We start from the raw sequence: 18,537 nt of genomic DNA on the forward strand, positions 1-18,537 counted from the left end.
TACTAGTGCTGGGCTTGGAGATTCCCAGGTGAAGCCAAGTTATGAATCTAGGCTGGCTGCTGCTAGTGCCAGGTCTGGGACTCACTGAGACTAGCTGTTGCTTATTTGAGAGGATTTAGGAAGTTGTGAAGCATGAGCCAAGACCAGCCATTCTTATGGAAAAGCGGTTTGGGTGGTCCTGTAAGTTTGGTAGGGTCTCTGACGATCTCCAAGGTGGGTCAAACAGTGGTAGTCAGCTTGATGGAGTCTCAGATATGGCACCAGTTTGCCGGCTCTGTGAGCGTCAGTTTAGAAAAGGGACAATGTCCTCTGTTAGCCTTAATGGCAGGTACTTGAGTTCCTCCCTTTATGCCACTGGTACCTTTCAAGCTGCTACCCTAGTGCAGGAGCTCAGAGGGAGTGAGTCTGAGTAGGTGATACTGTGTGTGGGTTCTTTAAGAGAAACTGTTTGGGGCTCCAGAGGTTTCTTCTAGCAACTCAAACCCGGCTGGTTTTTGCTGCCAGAAGTTGTGGTGACTTATCTTCCTGGCACTGGAACCCTTGGCTGGGAGGCCTGGTGTGGGGCTGGGACTCCTCGCTCCCAAGATGTCCCTCCTGAAATTTTTTTAAAAATATGGACTGCTTCACGAATTTGTGTATCATCATTGCACAGGGGCCATGTTAATCTTCTCTGTATTGTTCCAATTTTAGTATATGTGCTGCCGAAGTGAGCACCCTCCTGAATTTTTATCCACCACACGTGGGTGTGAAACCAGCCTGCTCTGTGTCTGTGGTCCTCCTACCAGTCTGGATGGATGTGGTTGTCAGACATCCATTCAACTCGATTTCTGACACTCGCTTCTGAGTGGTGGTTGTTTTATATTTTAGTTGTAATTTTGATGTGATTGAGCGAAGAGGCAAGCCATGTCTGCCTATGCCATCATCCGAACTGGAAGTCTGTTCTTTCTTGCCTCCTTAATGAGTGTGAAGTGAGTAAGCCAAGGGTAGATTCAGAGGCTTGTCAATGTCATCAGAACCCAGTCCTTTCCTTTTTTTCTACTCTGCTATCCTGTATCCTGTTTTCATATTCGGTTTTGCTCCAAATAGTCACAAAACGGTTTACGTGGCTTCAGGAGTCACATTTTCATACCACATCATTCAAGAAGAAGAATAAATTTTTTCCTTCATGCTCTTCTCATTTGTTTTGATTGGGAAAGAGGGATGGGTAATTCCTTTCCCAAAGCTCCAAGTGGACTTCCCTTTATATTTCTTAAACCAGAAGTAGGTCACATGAGATTCCAGATGCAAGGAAGGTTGGGAAGCAACTGTGTGGCATTTTCACCCTCCATAATAGAGAAGGAAGTTGGAAATGTGTAGCCAACCAGTGGCATATGCCTGTTAGGGTATTTTTTTCTGCCATTGGCAGAAGACTCAACTTGAAATGGCTTAAACAATAATGAAATTTGTCATCTCATATAAAAATAAGTCCAGAGCTAGGGAATTCCAAGGTTGGTTGATTCAGTGATAAAATGATATCAGCAAAGATCCAAGCCCTTTTCATCTTTCTGCTGTGTTGGCCTCAATTGTTGGCCTTGGTTCTCTGGCTTGTGTCCTCATGGTCACAAAAGGGCTGCAGTAGCTGCAAAGATCACAGCACAATGATTGAATTGCAGAGAGAATGTCCTGTCTTCCTGTCCTTTTCTTTTTTTAAAACGTTTTATTTATTTATTTTTAGAGAGAGGGGAAGGGAAAGAGAAAAAGAGAGAGAGAAACATTAATATATGGTTGCCTCCCATGCGCCCCTAACTGGGGACCTGGCCTGCAACCCAGGCCTGTGCTCTGACTGGGAATCAAATCAGTGATATTTTGTTTTGTAGGTCTGTACTCAGTCTACTGAGCCACACCAGCCAGGGCTTTTGCCCTTTTCTTAAAAATGAGAACTTTCTTAGAAACTTCATAGCAGATTATTCTCAGGTCTCATTTTTCAGTATTGTATCACCTTTTTATTTAAAAAATTTTAAAAATATTTTATTTGTGTATATTTAGAGAGAGGGGAAGGGAGGGAGAAAGAGAGGGAGAGAAACACCAATGTGTGGTTGCCTCTCGCACACCCACTACCGGGGACCTGGCCCACAACCCAGGCATGTGCCCTATATTGGGAATTGAACAAGAGACTTTTCAGTTCGCAGACCAGCACTCAATCCACTGAGCCACACCAGCCAGCGGATGCATCACCTGTTTATTTGTAAACCATTCACCACCATAGGGAATAAATTACCATCATTGACTTACCAGGATTCTCCTTCTTGGGGACAGAGAGAAGTCCCAACACTTCCTGATGTAAATAAAAATCATCTATAGTTAAGTGAAATGAAATTGGAGTTGTGTTAACAAGGGAGAAGGGGGAATGGCTACTGAGAAGGCAGCAGATAATGTCTGCCACACTTTTTTTTCCCTGAAGTTGGTAATTGCCTTGATTTTTTAATTCACTTTTTAAATTTCATGAATATTGATTAAGGCTTTACAAAATCTGAGGAACTATTCTAGGTATTGGGTATTTCTCTTAAACAAGAAAAATTTAGTCCTTCACTGTATGGACTTTACAAGAAGATCATGCAGGTTGGGAACATTGATTGGTGGGTAATTACCTAAACTAGCAATTGTCTCCTGCAATTTTCATGTGGGTTTACATGTACTTGTTTGAATAACTCAACTTGCTCAGCAATTATTTATTTTTCTTTAAAACTTCAAGCACTTCTTGACCTTTCTAAGAGTAATTTGTTTGAATTCTTAAGAGAGGTTTTACAGTTTCAATGGTCAATTACCGGATAATCAACAAAACAAACTCACTTTCCTAGAAGTGAAAGGATAAATACTCTTGTTTTTTCATGATGAACACCTTTAGATATATTCCACCATTCCTGATTTGGAGATGTTTCTTTTCACTACTGTTCTAATTGAGAAATAATAGAAAGAGGAGTTCACACTATGATATAGAAAAGATTCCATGCTTTTAAAAAGATTCCACTTTTTTTCAGACTATCCTACTTAAGGCTCTTTATTTCCCCTTGCTGGAATTAGAATAATGAACAGATGCTGTCCAGATTTGCTTATACAGCAATTGTTTCTTGCAATTTCCTCTCCAGGAGCTAAAACATGTCAGAAGTTTTTCTTTCTTCTAAACTCTGCTACAACTTTGTAAGTTTTGTTTCTCCAAAGCCAGTATTTATATAGGGTTGGGCAAAAGTCTATTTATATCTGTGAGAACATAAAACACAGAGTCTACCCTTTTATTTTTCATACAAACAACTGTAAACCTACTTTTTTTGCACCCTGTATTTTGAGTAGATGTGCCAGTAGTCTTACCAGCATGTCCCTTATGGCTCATAATAATAAAAACATTTATTTAATCAGTCAGTTAACTTCCGCACTAGAATGTAAAGTCCAAAAACTCTCATATTAACTATAGTGTTTTCATGAAATATTTTAGTAATGATAGGAACAATCTTTTGTTTGAATTTAGATAAATCTACCAAAGATATAAAGTTTCACCCACTACTATTGGTTAAGTGTTTCAAGGCTTTGGAACAAAACTTTCCCACAATTGTACTTTTTCATGGTGCTGATGAAAAATGTAGGTTTTAACTATATGAAAATTCATGTTGCCCTGACTGGGTAGCTCAGTTGGTTGGAGTGTTGTTCTGATAGGCCAAGGTTGTGGGTTCTGTCTGTGGTCAGGGCACATACAAGAAGCAACCAATGAATCTGTAAATAAGTGGAACAACAAATCAATGTTTCTCTCTTGCTCTCCCTTCCTTTCTTTCTCTGAAATCAATACATAATTTTTTTGAAAAAGAATTTATCTTTAATATACTCTGAAGTCATGGCCATGTTAGATAAAGAGATGATCTATTCTGTCCCAAAGAGAACTGTTTTACTATAAAATTATCTTTCATTTTAATAGAGTAATTTCATGAAAATTTTCTTCACAGACATAATAGAAGCTGCAGAACTGGTAGGGGACTGATGACTCTTTGGTCATGTTTTTGAAGTCAGACTTCCCACTATGAAAACATTTATGCCACTTTTTCATGGAGAACAAATGGTATAAGGTCAACTTTGTAAAAATACTTGTTCTCATTTGTACTCATATTGAGACTAAAAGTAAAAATTTCATTTAAATGTTTAATCAAACTCTTCAAACACTCTGAAACTGTTGACAAAGTTAGCCCAACTGATTCAGGCACACACCATCATGGAGGCCATGGAACATTCCACAAGCATCCAAGCCTTCAGGTGGTAAGGGGTGGCTCAGTGTTTCCCAGACTCCCATTGGACTTTGCCCCTCTGCACTCCTGCTCTTGATGCTGGGTTTTCTCTCTCAGGTCCAGTCCTGCTCTTACCCTTTGAGATCCTCGAATGATCTTGGCTACCTGAGACTTGGTACTCACCGTGCTTGGCCTTGCCTTCAACTCTCTCTGCTCCACCTGTGTGTTATAAATGTCCTTCTCTGGCCTGGCCCCAGGAAGCCCCCCCCCAGCACTGGACTGCCTGGGTACTTCTCTCTAGGGCAGAGACATGTCCCATGTTACAGGAACAGGAATGAGGTAGCTGTCAGGCTCCAAGGCCTGCCCTTGGGAGTGTGCACCATCATCCCCTTGCACTCAAATGCTTTTGTTGAAGAGAAGTTTGACATCCACTCCTGGCCACTGAGCATCGTACAGAGACATCTGTTGGACTTCCTGATGGACCTGCTGCATGCATCCCAGTCACACAACAGGATCTGACACACCTCTCTACTTGCCTCTGACAGACCTCCATGTGTCCTGTTTACCAAAGAGTCTTCCCACCTCTGCAGGCCACCCTGTATGTGATTTGCATTGCAGGCTGTAGGTTTACATAATGATAGCCTTCACTGAGTGCTTTCTGTGTGCCAGGTACTGCACTAAGTATGCTACATGGATTATCACTTTAAGCCTAGTTACAACTTGGAGAGATAGATACTATGTTCAGCCCATTTCACACATGAGACAACAGAAGTTTCCAGAGTTTCTGTCACTAGGCAAAAGTCACCACAGCTTTCCATTTCCTGTTGCACAGCCAGACTGAATGGATGACTTGTGGCCCCACTCTTACTCATAATCCAGGCAGCAGGTAACCTGTAAATTTGCCACCCTCTGTTCAGAATATACTGTTCCTTGGTCACTAGAGTTTTCATCCCTACTGCCTCTGTGCCCCACCATAATGTCAATTGCTGGTTAATATCTAGCAACACTTCTTCTTGTGCCAATAAGACAGTCTCTGTCAGATTTAGGGAAAGAAAATAGGATATCGTACAATGTGGAGGAAAGAGGGATAGATGGCATGGGCCAACAGACACTGGACTCCAAAGGAGACAAGCAGAGAAAACAGCCTAAGATTCCCTCCCCTACATCCCACTGCTTCAGCAATCCCTCATGAAAATGTGGAGTTCACTTTCTTGGCCCTTGCAAGCTCACAGGCTTCCTTAGCCCCATGGAATTGCACCATCACTGATCCCTATCCAGGCACTGAACAGCATCTTTTAGTACTCCCTGCCTTGCGTGGCTCATCAAGAGCCTGCTCCAGCCCTGGCTGGTGTAGCTCAGTGGATTGAGTGTGGGCCTGCGAACCATATGACTGCGGTTCGATTTCCAGTCAGGGCATATGCCTGGGTTGCTGGCCAGTTCCCAGCAGGGGACGCATGAGAGGCAACCAGACATTGATATTTCTCTCCCTTTCTCCTTCCCTTTCCCTCCCCTCTAAAGATAAATAAAATCTTTAGAACAATTTTTTTAAAAAGAGCCTGCCCCAGGCCTTGACCAGGTAGCTTGATTGGTTGGAGTATCGTCCTGGTGCACTGGGTTTGCAGGTTCCACCCCCAGTCAGCAAGAATCAATCAGTGAGTGCATCAATGGCTGGAATAGCAAACTGATGTTCATCTCTCTCTCATCAATGAATTTTTAAAAATTGTTATTAAAAGCCTGCCCCATTCCTTACTGTATTAGTTTCCTATCTCTGCTGTAACAGATTACCACAAGTTAGTGACTTAAAACACCACTGTATCATCTGCAGACATCAGGATATTTGCTGTATTCCTTCAGGAGGCTCTAGGTTAGAATGCATTTCCTTGCCTTTCTAGCTACAAGTTGCCTGCATTCTTTGGCTCCTTGGACCCTCCTTCTATCTTCAAAGCCTTCAACATAGTATCTTCTGATTTCTGTCTCTGTCTCTTTCTATCTCTGTCTCTCTCTCTTTTCCCTGCCTTCCCCTCTCTCTCTCTCTGACCTTGGCTTCCATCACATCACCTTATCTAATTCTCACCCTCCTGGCTTCCTCTTAGGACTGTTATGATCACATGGGGCCAGATGGAAAATCCTCAGATATCCTCACCATGATATACTTAACTTAATCGCATCTGCAAAGTTTCTTTTGCTGCATAAAATGACACATTCACTGGTTCCAGGGATTACCATACCTCCAACCCCAAAGACCCTACCGCTAGAGATGGAAAGCAGGAGAATACAGGCAGGAGATCCTGGGTTGCAGCAGTGACCCTGGCTAGCTCTAGTTAATATGGACTGTGGGAAGAGGAGATGGGCCAAAGGAAACCTGACTTCCTTCTCAGAAAAAGGTAAAGGTCTTTTCTCATACAAATTTGGAATATTCCCAACTCAGCTGTTCCCTGCCTAGCTGCCCAGGTGAGAGACAACAGAGGGATGGGTGCTGCCCTTAAAATCATGTCATCTTACCCCCCCAACACCAAGAATAAATGGCCAGGAAGGAAGGCGATGGCATCACTTCCACGCATATGCACACCTCTGTCCTGTCCATTTCCTGTCCCCTGGCTTTGCCCCGGGGGGGGGATTTTTTATCTCTACTTATAACCTAGAGACTTGCCTGATGATCTTATTTTCCCATTCTTAACACCAATGGTTGGTTGTTCAAGCAGGCCAACCCTTGGCTCATTCTACTTCAATAGAAATCTGTACACCACTCTCGATCTTCTGGATATCAACCACTGTACCTCAAGGAGGTGGATATTGCTCAGGAAAAAGGATCTGGAAATATTTACCTCAGTCCTCTTATTCTCCCCAGCCTCTTGCCCCAGGCCTTCTGATCAGAATGTGCTGCACACACAGTCTTGCCTCAACAGAATATGGGTCACTGTGAACTTGACTTTATGAATAATTGTGAGGTGATGTTTGGTTTTTTTTTTTCAGTTCTGAGATCTCAAAAATGCTTAATGTTTTAGTCCATTTAGATATAATTCGTGAAAATTCTAAAATTTAAGGAAAAATGATGATTTGTAATGGCAAGCAAATAGAATGTTTAAAGTCATGGCTGCCCCCAGAATAGCAGAACATATGATCAACATGTGGAAGACATCTGCATGAATGGTGTGGCCACAATAGATACTAGAGAAGTGAGGGTTTTTTGGTCCTAAGAACACCAAACCAAAGTCCTCATAATTATATAGCAAGTTGATATTCCAAGGGATTTTTTAAAAAAATCCTTTTCACTGTAAAGTGGAACAAACAGCAAAACAAGTGCATGACTTAATGAATTATTCTAAGCCAAACATCCTTGTAATCACCACTCAGGTCAAGAAATAGAGCTTTGCCAGCTAGCCTAGAAACCCCTCATGTTTTCTATCCAAATTACAGCTCCATCCATCCCTGAGAAGTAACCATGATGTAAACTTTGATGCTAACTACAACATATAGTTTTGTCAACCAATTGTACACCCCTATATTCTATGATTTAGCTTGTCCTTTAAAATTTTTTATTTAGTTCTGACTGGTATGGCTCAGTTGGTTGGGCATCATCCCATAAATCCTGGTTTGATTCCTGGTTGGGGCACATGCCTGGGTTGCAGGTTCAATCCCTGGTCAGGGCACAACCAATCAATGTTTCGGTCTTCCGCTGATGTTTCTCTCCCTCTCCTTCTCACTCCTTTCCATTCTCTCTAAAAAGAAATAAAATATCTTTAAAAAATAAAAACTTTTACTTAAATGTCTTCTAAATCACTTTTAATCTATTTCCCCCTTCCACCGCCTTCTTTTTCTTACAATTTATCTGTTGAGGGACCTGACCCATTTTGTACTGTAGGGTTTCCCACAGTTTGGGTGTTCCCCATTCACACTCATGGCGCTGTTTGCCATGCTCCTCTGTCCTCCATCAGAGGAGATTTGTGCTGTGAAAAGGAGGAATGGTGAATGTGACTACCTCATCGGCTCATCCATGGTGTTTTCCAAGAAATCTTGTGAATGGGGGTGGTGATGTGGAGTCCTCCATGGCTGTCTGTGGTGGTGCCTGCTTCCTCAGCCTGGTCAACTGGGCTCCCAGGAAGCCCGGCTTCCCTCATGGAACTCCTTCCATCCCAGGGTCAGGGGACTTTGAACACAGCTGTAGTCTCCTGGCTTCATTTCAAGCTCTGACTGGTTTCAGTGAGGTGGTAGAGGAATAGCCAGTCCCTCCCCAGAAAAAATGCTGTAGAGCCTGCCTGGAATGGGGCCTGTCTTCCTGCTAGAAATAGCATTGCAGCAGATAAAATAATCTCTGCCCGTTGGTAATGCCCCTGGCAAGTTGCTTCAAAAGTAAGCCTGGTCCTGGCTGGGTGACTCAATTGGTTGGAGCAGTGTTGAGTACACTAAAAGGCTGCAGCTGTGATCCCTGCTCAACGCACATACATAAGTTATGGGTTCGATCCCTGGCTGGGGCACATATGAGAGGAGACAACCAATTGATGTTTCTCTGCCATATCGATGTCTATCTCCTTCTGTTTGTCCCTCTACCTCTCTCTCTAAAATCAATAAACATATCCTTGGGTGAGGATTAAAAAAATGAAATAGACTTTTAAAAAAGTGTCCTGTGAAGCACAAGCGATTGCCTAAAAGTATTCTTTGTGAAAGCTTCTTATTGCTCTGTCCTGGCTTGGCCCACAACATGGCCTGAGCTGTTGCAGGTGGCAAAGGAAGCTACTAATCCTTGTGCCATATACCACAAGAACATGCAGAACCTACATGGTAGATATTGCATGGGGACCTCCGTGTGGGGTCCAGTGGTCAGTACCTGCATAGCCCTGAGCCCTGAGCTATGCCCTTCTAGAGACAGCCACCCACATGACTAACACTATTCAGGCCCCAGGGAAATACTTAGGTTTAGTGCTTAGCCTGTGTTGTGAAAACCAAAGGCAACTATTTATGGATGCCATGAAGGTGTGTGGGCTGTGCCTCCTCTGCTCTTGAAGTTGGCCACTGCTTCTGAGGGCGGCAGGATTTGAGCTGCAGGAGGTTTAAGTGAAAGAAAAGACAAATTAACTTGTCAAAACCTTCCTTCCAGATAGCATGAATGTAAGAGATTTACACAGACCCAAGTACACTTCCCACAGATGCTGGGTGTCCGTATTCTTGCTTCTCTGTGTTCCATATTGTGGTTCCAGAGGTATCACATGGTGGCTAAGGAACACTATGAGACAGTAAACAAATCATATTGCTCTGACATTACACATGCATGTATGATATATATACATACACATACTCATAACATACAGAAACAGGGTATTGGTTCTCCATAATGGAACCCAGACGGACATTGACCACTAATAATGTAAAAAGGTATGTATTTATAAAAACATTTAAACAAGATTTAATTAAAATTTCAAATTAATATTATCTCAGCATTACTTAAATCACAAGCACTTTAAATTCTGATGCTACACAGTTAAAATAATTAGACTTGATATGGGACCCTGCAAATGTGGAGGCTTGGCCAGACCTTGTCCTTGAGCTCCATGCTGTAAGGCAGCTCAGAGCAATGTCCCAGCAAGCCCTTGCTAATTGCAAACTGCTTGCTTTAAAGCTCAAAGCCAGAGTCACCCTCCTTTGCGAATGCTGCTGTTTCTGCCTTCTATTTCAATTATAATTATGAATGTGGATTACTTTATTAATTACAATCCTAAAAACCTTCAAATGTTTGTGACAGCCCAGAGTAGTATGACATCAGGATTTCTTCTCCTTTTACTTTTTGGTTGCTTCAAATTTCTCCCCTTTTCTAAACTTTCAAATTTTCCAATTACTTTTTTATAATATGATAAAAAAGATAAAGAGAAAAGCCAACAAACTTCTGTTCTTGAGCAGGATATAACTCTTCTTGATCAGGAATGTGATTCCTGCAAACCTTAATAGACTTCTAAAAAAGATTTTATTTATTTATTTTTTAGACATAGAGGAAGGGAGGGAGAAAGAGAGGGAGAGAAACACCAATGCGTGGTTTCCTCTCACGTGCCCCTCACTGGGGACCCGGCCCATAACCCAGGCATGTGCCCTGACTGGGAATAGAACCAGTGATCCTTTGGTTCACAGGCGGGTGCTCAATCCACTGAGACACACCAGCCATGGCCTTAATAGATTTTTGAAACATTTTATTTATTATTTTTAGAGAGAGGGGAAGTGGGGGAGAATGAGAGGGGGAGAAACATTGACTGATTGCCTCTCATACACAGTCTGGCTGGGGACCAAACCCGGAACCGAGGCATGTGCCCTGCCTGGGGATCAAACTGGCAACTTTTCACTTTGCAGGTAGACACCCTACCAACTGAGCCACACCAGTCAGGGCTAAACTCCCCCAGATTTTAAGAGAATCAGTTTAGCTGTTCGGTGACTATTGACTTAGCACCGACTATATGCCAGGCACCATTCTGGGACCTGGGGATACAGCAGCAAAGTTTTCACTTTGTGAAACAAAACATCTAAAGCTCTTTTCTAAGAAATCCACAGAGAACTGTAGGAAGAAGCCAAGTGGATGATGGTTGGGCAATGAGGAGAGGCAGAAACAGGAGGTCAGCCTAACCCTAAACTGATTTGGGATTCATTTATTTTGTCTCCTAAGACACCTAAGTTTCGACCTATGAAGTGATTTCAGTATTTTTATACACAAACTTATGCAACAAACCCTATTTTATTTTATTTTTAAAAGATTTTATTTATTTGTTTTTAGAGACGAAGGGAAGGAGAGAAATATCAATGTATGGTTGCCTCTCATGAGTCCCCTACTGGGAATTGGCCTGTAACCCAGGCATGTGCCCTGACTGGGAATGAACCACGATCCTCTGGTTCGCAGACCCGCACTCAATCCATTGAGCTATGCCAGCCAGGGCCAACAAACCCTATTTTAAATGGGTATTTAGTAATGCTCGCTTCGGCAGCACATATACTAAATGGGTATTTAGTAATTATTACAATGAAATGGAGTCATTTTACAAGATGACTTTTTGTGACATACAAATACTTATGTTTAAAGATACATTTAAAAATTCTCAGTGAGAATGATGAATAATTGCAATCAGCCTTATTCATGGAGTCATAGACTGGAAGACCAGCAGTCACCTCTTGAGGTGAGAAGCCCTCTGTAGATTTTGCAATGGTCAGTGATTTCAGCTTATTGCTCAAAAGAATAGCAGAGAAGGTTTTATAATCCCCATAGTGGGGGCGGGGTGAGGGTGTTATAAGACACACCCTGATGAAGTTGGAACTTGCCAGCTGCTGAAAGGAGCAGGCAGGGTGGAGACACTCAGCTAACCAGAAGAACAAAGTTCAGTCCAGACCTCCTGCCCCTTCCTGCTCAGCTGCCAAGCCCCTAGCTTGGGTGTTCAAAACTTGAATATTTGACCCTGGCTGGTATGGTTCAGTGGGTTGAGCCCTGGCCTTCGAACTGAAGGGTTCCTGGTTCGATTCCTGGTCAGGACACAAGCCTGGGTGGCAGGCCAGGTCCCCAGTAGGGGATGTGTGACAGGCAACCACACACTGATGTTTCTCTCCCTCTCTTTCTCCTACCCTTCCCTCTGTCTAAAAATAAATAAATAAAATCTTTAAAAAACTTGGATATTTTGTAAATTAGCCCCAAATTGAAGAGAGGGTGGAAAATGGTATCCCCCAATCAGGCTGGGCTTAGGAACTATAGAAGGAGGAACTCCCCTCTCTCCTTACCTGGTGGTTGGAAAGAAACAGGGAAGGCCTCTGTGAAGGGCTTCTTGCTTCCTACCTGTAGGATTTGGGTGGGATGTGGCTGAACCAGCACAATTATTTTCCTCGTTGATACTTCACTTTATCTCTGATGGAAATTTCTACAATAGGACTACTGTTTCCTCACGTTTGTAGAACTGGAGAAAAGCTTGCCAAATTTACCTTTGCCAAAGTTCTGGATGATTACTTGCTTCTTAAATTGGTTTTGATCTGATCAGCTTCTCACAGCTAGTATCATCCTTAGATCTGGGGTGCCTGCCCTGTGCCCCACATTTCAGAGAGCTCCACAGGTCACAAAAACACGTTTATTAACACACAGGCACCGCCTGGCTGAGGATCAGCATTGTCACAGCCTGGATGTGACCTTGAACTTCCACTCCCATTAATGATGAGATGTTTAGACATCCTGTGTCCTTCAAACTAAAGGTAATCATGGCCAAAAGCTGTGGAAATTTGTGGGTTGTGCTGCTGAAGACACCACAGGCGAAGAGCATTTCAGAGTGTGAGGAGGAGGTTTTGCAGGCCTGCAGTGATTGGTAAGAGAAAAGACATCACAGAATTTGTCCAAGTGTTTCTCTCGGAACACATGAATGTAAGTACTGCTTATACAATTCTGAAGGTACTCATGAACTAAAATGATTTTTCACAACATGGCAGGTGAGGAACATCAGGTGAGGTTACCCTTGGTAACCACTGCAATTTAATTTTAATATGGGGGGCAAAAACCAGAATTTATTTATAAAAAATTGTGTATTTATTCTTACATATTTAAACTTCAGTCACTTTCAAAGTACTCTCCATTTGATGTAATACACCTATTGAGACTTTTTTGCACTGCTCAGAACAGTTTTTGAACTTGTTGATTTTGATGCCTGTTAGTTCTGCAATTTTTTTCTTTCACTTCTTCCACATAAGCAAAATGTTTCACTTTGAGGACTTTTTCATCTCCATGGAGGGAAACAACAACAAAAAAAGTTGCTTGGGGTGAGATCAAGTGAATAGGGAGGGTGGGGCATGGGGGTCATGCTTTTTTTTGGTCAAAAACTGCGGAACACCTAGCACAGTGTGGGCAGGTGTGCTCATGAATCACCCTTCATAATATGGGCAAATTTATTGAAAGAGCTTCAAAAAAATTCACTGAAGCTGAATGCAGCCTCTCACAACAATGTCAGCTGGTACACTGATACGGGTGGGAACCTAGTGGGGAAAGCCTGTACTACAAGGGGCCCACCCTCCAGAAGATAATTCCAGTTTTTCTTTGGTCCCCCTTATACACAATTTTGAATATTTAGGAGAAAACTATTTTTGATCCCTGGCTGGTGTGGCTTGGTCGAGTGAGCGCTGGCCTGAGAACCAAAGGATTGCCAGTTCAATTCCCAGTTGGGTCACATGCCTGGGTTGTAGGCCAGGTCTCCAGTAGGGGTGTGTGAGAGGCAACCACACATTGATGTTTCTCTCCCTCTCTTTCTCACTCCCTTCCTCTCTCTCTAAAAAATGAATAAATAAGTCTTTAAAAAATATTTTTGAAACATATGAAGATGTTCAAATATTTTGATTTTTACCACCTACTTCAATTTAAAAATGTGATGTAAATATATTGAAAATGAGTTCAAGTAACCAAAGGGGAGGTGGGAGGGGCTAATGGTGGGGTGGAGGGAAGGGTCTTCAGGAACATCTATAAAGGACATATGGATAAAACCAAGGTGGGGGGTGGGATCAGGAGTTGGAGGTGGGGATGGCTGGGGTGGGGGGAGTGTTTGGGGGAAATGGAGACAATTGTCCTTGAACAACAATAAAAAAAGTTAGAAAAAAAACAGCATAAAAAAAAGAAACATGTATATAAAGGACACATGGACAAAGCCAAATGGAGTAGGTTCGAGGGTGGGAGGCAGGGATGCATGGGGCGGGCAGCGGGGCATGGTGTGTATGGGGAGGAAATGAAGACAGCTGTACTTGGACAACAATAAAAAAAGAAAGAGCCCTGGCTGGTGTGGCTCAGTGGATTGAGCTCGGGCCTGTGAAGCAGGGGGTTGCCGGTTCAATTCCCGGTCAGAGTACATGCCTGGGTCCCCAGAGGGGGACACATGAGAGGCAACCACACATTGATGTTTCTTTCCCACTCTTTCTCCTTTACTTCTCCTCTCTCTAAAAATAAATAAATAAATGAATATATTTTAAAAAAGAAAGAAAAAAATAAAAATTGTCCAATTGTAATGCAATTACATCTTGTGAGATAATAGGAAAAAAATATATAGATCTCTTTCCCCAGTACCTGGTACAGAGCTTTCAAAATACTTGTTAATTCCTAAGTGATAAGAGCACTGGGATTATCTTTTGTTCTAATATTTCTTTGACTTTGATATTCTTGTCCTGGACAGTTTTGGGTGGCCAGATTTTGCAAATTAAAATACAAAAGCCAAGTTAAATTTAAATTTCAAATAAACAATGAATATAGTTTTTTAGATTGAACACGTTCCTTGAAATATACTTTAAAAACCTATGTAGTGTTTATCTGAAATGTAAAAAAATTTTTTAAATACTCACCTGAGGACATATTTATTGATTTTAGAGAGAGGGAAAGGAGGGGGAGAGAGAGAAAGGGAGAGAAACATCAATTGACTGGCTCTTGTATGTGCCCCAACCTGAAATTAAACCCAAAACTCAGGCATTTGCCCTGACCAGGAATTGAACCCCCAACCCTTTGAGTCACAGGACAATGCTCCAACCAACCGAGCCACACTGGCCAGGGCTGAAATTTAAATTTAACAAGTAGTCATCTTCTACTTTATCTTGCAACTCTACCTGAGTTCTTCAAATTTAAGGAGGAGACTTCCTCACAACCACTTTAATCTGAATTTCTACTGTAATTCGACTTTGTGTAAACTGTAAGCATTTTTTAAGCTTTCCTTATTGTGAAGTAAAAAAAAAAGAAAGAGAAGAAAGAAACATGCCTAAAACTTACACTTGTGATTTAAGAAATGTTTATAAAGTAAACATCCATGTCAACAGCACCTAAATCAACAACTAGGACATCAGCCCCACCTTCAAAGTTTCCAGGTGTCCTTGCAATGATAGTTCTCACCTGTCCTTAAGAAATAATCCTTAAAATAAAAGAAAAAAGAAAGAAAAGGAAAAGAAATAACTCCTCTATTGACTTTTATTGTAATAATTTCCTTGCTTTTCTTTATATTTTGACCACTCATGTGTGCATTCTAAAACAATATGGTCAGCTTTCCTTGTGTTTGAACTTTAGAGAAATCCATTAGAGTATGCATTGGTGGGGGTGGGTTAGGGACTAAATATTCTATGTTGTGGTATGTAGCTCTAGTTTGTTCCTTCTTGCTGTTGTATGGTATCCCATGGTATGAGTATTACACTATTTATTTATTTATTTATTTATTTATTTATTTATTTATTCAGCTGTTAATGTACAGTTGAGATATTTCCAGTTTGGAGCACTTATACACTTGTTAAAATTTAAGCCAGAAAGTGGTGCCATTTCTATGTACATGAGAGATTATATAGTTCCATCCCTTTTTGCTTATTTTTTAATTTTAATTATTTTTAAATGATTTTACTTATTTATTTTTAGAGAGGGGGAGAAGGAGAAAGACAGAGAGAAACATTGATGTGTGGGACATACATGATCTGTGGCCTCTCACGTGCCCCCAACTGGGCTGGGGATCGGAGTTCAAACCCCCCACATTAGGTATGTGCCCTGGCAGGAAACCGAACCCACAACCCTTCTGTTATGGGATGAAGCTCCAACTGAGCCAGATCACCCAGGGCCACCCTCTCTTGCTTCTTATTCTTAAATTTAGTATCATAGGCTTTTAGTTTGTGGATTTGGGGGGTTCCCATGCCTAGGAAAAGGGAATATGAAGTAGCTACCCTCTATATTCTTGATCTTTTTATCTTGCCAGTTTTGTGGTTGTTCTATCAGCTCAACTGGGTCCACCTATAATTATGGGGTCTGTGTGCAGAAAAGAAGACTTAAAAAGGAGGTAAAAACAAAATTTATCTGACCTAGATAAATTTTTTTCCAAGTGAAATACCTGTTATTAGGTCAGTTGTGACATTTTCCTGGAGAAAGAAGAGACTGAATTTAGGAAAAGAGTTATAAAGCCTAACATGCAAGACAATGTAAGAGTTTGTCTCAATATCTATCTACTCTTTTTGCATAAGAAGCAAACTTTTGGTAATACCAGCCTGTCCTTGAAGGTGCTCTTCCAAAAGTAAAGGAAGATAAAAGTTTTAGAAAGAAACATGGTGATTTAAAAAAATATTTTGGTTGGAAAAGCTTTTAACACAAATTCCCAAACCCAGAATCCACAAAGCAAAAAATGAGTAATTTAATGAGTAACATAAAATGTCTGTGCAAACAAATATACCATAACTAAATACAAAAGATAAGTACTGACCAAAAAGAATATCTTTGAAATACACGTGCAGGCTATAAGCCAATTTCTTGACTATACAAAGAGATCTAATCAATAAGAACTAATACCTGTAATCCAACAGAAGATGGGCAAAGGTCAGGAACAGGTAACTCACAGAAAAAGAAATATAAATGGCCAATTAGCATGTGCTAAGATGCTCAGTGTAATTCCTAATTAAAGAAATGAAGACTTCTGGCTAAGATGGAGGCGTAGGTGGAAACACTGTGACTCCCTGCACAACCAAGTTTAAAGACAACAAAGTTTTAGTAACAAAAATGCAACCAAAACACAGAAAATCAAACTATATGGAAGTCCAACAACAACAAACCATTCAGCCAGACTGATAAGAGGGCCGGAGTCAGCAGCTGGAGGAGAGAGGTTGCGCAGGAAAACTCGGCCAGACCGACCCAAGCGTGCGGGGCGGCAGTTGGCAGATCCCAGGGTGGGGTTGCGACAAGCACACCCGTTGAGGGCGTAAGGTGGCTGGCTGACTGCAGTCACACATTTGCGTGCAGATAAACCAGGCGATGGAGAGAGCAGTGAGATGGACCGCACAGGCCCCTGCAGCAGGAAGCAGCAGAGGGGACTGCTATTGCCCCACCCTGACCCCGCCCCCACATACAGCGTCACAACCCAGCGACTGAGTTGCCCTACCCTGGTGAACACCTAGGGCTCTGCCCCTCCTGCGTAACAGGCGTGAACAGACGAAAACATTATGGCTCAAGGAGAACTCAAAGCCCCAGAGCCCATAACTCTAAGTGACCAAGAAATAGCCAACTTATCAGATGCACAGTTCAAAACACTGGTGATCAGGATGCTCATGGAACTGGTTGATTTTAGTCACAAATTAGAGGAACAAAATGAAGGCTAAACTAAGTGAAATGAAGGGAAGTGCATAGGAAGGGAAGTGCATAGGAAACCAATAGTGATGGAAAGGAAACTGGGACTCAAGTCAAGGGAGTGGACCAAAAGGAAGAAAAAAATGACCAAACAGAAAAGGATGAAGAAACAATAATTCCAAACAATGAGCAGAGGCTTAGGAACCTCCAGGACATCTTTAAATGTTCCAACATTTGAATTATAGGGGTACCTGAAGGGGAAGAGGAACAGTCATGAGTGGAAACCTTATTTGAACAAATAATAAAGAAGAACTTCCCCATTCTGGCAAAGGAAATAGATTTCCAGGAAATCCAGGAAGCTGAGAGAGTCCCAAACAAGTTGGACCCAAGAAGGAACACACCAAGGCACATCATAATTACATTAGCCAAGATTAGAATGAAGAGAGAATCCTAGAAGCAGCAAGAGATAAGGGGACAGTCACCTACAAAGGAGTTCCCATCAGACTGTCAGCGGATTTCTCAGAAGAGACCTTACAGGCAAGAAGGGGCTGGAAAGAACTATTCCAAGTCATGAAATCCAAAGACCTACAACCAAGATTGTTCTATCCAGCAAAACTTTCATTTAGAATGGAAGGGCAGATAAAGTGCTTCTCAGATAAGATCAAATTCAAGGAGTTCATCATCACCAAGCCCTTATTATATGAAATGTTAAAGGGACTTACCTAAGAAAAAGAAGTTAAAGAAACATGAACAGTGAAAGGACAACAAACTCACAGTTATTAACAACCACACCTAAAACACAAGCAAACTAAGAGGACAGCTAGATCAGGAGCAGAACCATAGAAATGAAGATCACATGGAGGGTTAGCAACAGGGGAGTGGGAAGAGGAGAAGGGGGAGAAGGTACAGAGAATAAGTAGCATAGATGGTAGGTAGAAAATAGATAGGGGGAGGGCAAGAACAGTATGGGAAATGTAGAAGTTAAAGAACTTATTACACATGGACATAAACTAAAGGGGGGAAAGGTGGGGGAGGGGATGTGCAGTGTGGAGGGGAATGAAGGTGGGAAATAGGACAACTGTAATGGCATAATCAAAATATATTTTAAGAAAAAAATGAAAATTGAAATAATATTATCCTACCTGATGATCAAAGGTTTAAGTTATGACCAGGATATAGTAGAAATAGAAATTCTCATAGTCTCTTTGTATGTGTGTAAATTGGCAACTCTTTCAG

At 41.7% G+C, this 18,537-nt stretch overlaps 1 non-coding gene across 1 annotated transcript; it reads right to left on the reverse strand.

The window, feature by feature from the left end:
- Window positions 1-607: 607 nt before the first annotated feature.
- On the reverse strand, window positions 608-714 carry LOC119064153 (U6 spliceosomal RNA). Its single transcript, XR_005085324.1, has one exon. It is a non-coding gene; the product is annotated as a U6 spliceosomal RNA (small nuclear RNA).
- Window positions 715-18,537: the final 17,823 nt, after the last annotated feature.

Source organism: Artibeus jamaicensis, unplaced genomic scaffold (genome assembly GCF_021234435.1).
Source record: "Artibeus jamaicensis isolate MK-2021 breed Jamaican fruit bat unplaced genomic scaffold, CSHL_Jam_final contig_60, whole genome shotgun sequence".
Taxonomy (NCBI): Eukaryota; Metazoa; Chordata; class Mammalia; order Chiroptera; family Phyllostomidae; genus Artibeus; species Artibeus jamaicensis.